A 2,367-nucleotide genomic window follows, 5' to 3' on the forward strand; every position below is an offset into this window, starting at 1 on the left:
GTTTGGCCCTTTCTTGAGGACTGAGAAGACTATGCATCCTACCCCAAAGGTCATGCACTTTGGTTCTGAGAACTAGATTTGCTATTGAACCCCCTGGTCACATTACTCTCCATAATTCTTACCTTTTCCATGACATGTTCAAGTGTCCTCGACTGGTGAACATAGAAATCCCTAATGATAGAGTCCCGAAGGTCCCTAACAAAATGTTGTGTGAGGAGTGCCTCATCATGCCAGTAACCCAAGTATTGTCTCAAGCCAAGGAAACACTTCTCATACTGATCTAATATCATATTTCCTTGTTTGAGTTTATGAAACTCATCAGTACAAGCCTCTCAGTACTGAGGAGAAAGGAATTTCTCCCCTGACCTCTCCTCAAAGATCTCCCATACAAGATTTGCCACATTGATATGAAGCTTCTCGCACTCCATATCCCACCAGATAGAACCACGTTCCGTTAACTACATGATAACGCATCAGGGCTTCACATTGCTCCCATAGTGTAGTAAGGAGAAGTAACGCTCCATGTCTATTAACCAGGTCTCAGCCTTGAGTCTTTTTCCTTGGCCATCAAAAAATGGTGGTTTGGACCTCTAATGTTCTCACATCATTTCAACCTAAGTGAAATCACCATCATCCCAAGCACGACCCCTCCATTAGTGTCTTCTTCCACTAGGTGGTGTACAAAAATGTTCACACTCATGATCGTGTTCCTCATCCCTATGCTTAGACCTATGGAAATCTCCATGATGAGATTCCTCTTCCTAATCCTGATCTTGTCGGTGTTCCTCTACATGAGGGCCCAACCAAGAAAGAATATCCTGAAGCACTATCATTGATGCCCCAATTTCATTCTAATTATTATTACCATGTTCTCCATCCCCTTTATGTTATCCCTCTTCTCGATGTTATTCTTCATGGTTATTCCTTTAGTTACCACCCTGACCACTAGGTCTACGTGTAGGAGGCATCACGATGAAGTCACAAGATAGGGGTCAAAAAAAACATCACAAGCATAAAGTCATAAGTATGAATTGCAAAGAGATAACAAGATAAGAAAGCATAAAATAGTAATACACAAACATATAATACAATCATAGTGGAAGCATAACACAAAGATCTCAATGTTGCAACATGGGCTCTGATACTAGATGTAATGCCTCGCACAGAGATCCTTGGAAACAAGGATAAATATAAGCCACAATAAAAAAAAAATTAAAACAAGTATGGATGCACATGACATACAACATATGAGGATCATAGAGATCACAACGAAAGACTAAACAAACATCCAAACACCAACAGATCTCCAAACACCACTACTGACCAAAATGACAAACCACAGAAGGACACAAATGATTTTGAATTTGAAAACATTCTAAATTCAAAATGTAATTCCAAGGTATTCAAGAACAAGGTAAAGGGTATCCAAAACACCTCTGAAAAACTTCTAGTCAAACCAAAAAGTGCCTATTGTCCACTTGGATAGGTTTTTCCAAAACCTAGGTGATACTTTAATTCAACACTGTGCGATACTTTCCAGTATTGTATGACCTTTCTAGTGAAGAAGCATGATACTTTCAAGGTTCGTGTGATACTTCACTTGAAGGCATGTGCTACTTTACTAGTATCATACAACCTTTCTCCAATGGGCATTCAATACTCCAAGTATCGCATGATAGAGTTTCTAAGGGCGTGCAATACTTTTTAGTATCTCATGATTCTTCTTCTTTGGGCGTGTGATACTATAAAGTATCGCCTAATGTTGATGCATGGTCGCCCAAGAAAAGAAAAAAATGCACCAAGACAAACAAGGGAATGAAATAGAAGTCAAAACCTCCACACTGAGGAGTATCAGATCCACAGTCAAGGCATAGACACTTGAAATAATAACTACTAGATGGAACTGCATCTAACCATTTGAACAAAGCAGTAAAAGAAAGTACTGAAGATAACATTATAGTGTACTAAAACAACATTGCAATGAACTGAACAACTGGACTAAGTGTACGGTTCCACCCAATCGTAATAGCATTGTGAGACCTCAAAGGCCCTAGTCATCCCCTATGTGTAACATCCCAAACTGCCAACTAGATAGTCAAAGCTTTCTTAAAAGGATGTCCCTACTAAAGTGTAATAACATCATAAGAATAGGAAATCTAACATGCTAAACCAAAAGCAATAGATACTCCAACTAAGCAGATAAAATCATCACATCATATGCTAAACATCATGATAAGGAAATGCATCAATAGTAACATCATCTAAACATGAAATATAAGCATTCCAATGAAAGCATAAATCATAAGAAAGCATACTCTGGAACCTAAAGTACCAAGCGAAAACATTTAGCAACATTCGCACTGGGAT

Source organism: Cupressus sempervirens, chromosome 7, assembly GCF_028749045.1.
Source record: "Cupressus sempervirens isolate cs-2001-9-10 chromosome 7, ASM2874904v1, whole genome shotgun sequence".
In the NCBI taxonomy this organism is placed as follows: domain Eukaryota; kingdom Viridiplantae; phylum Streptophyta; class Pinopsida; order Cupressales; family Cupressaceae; genus Cupressus; species Cupressus sempervirens.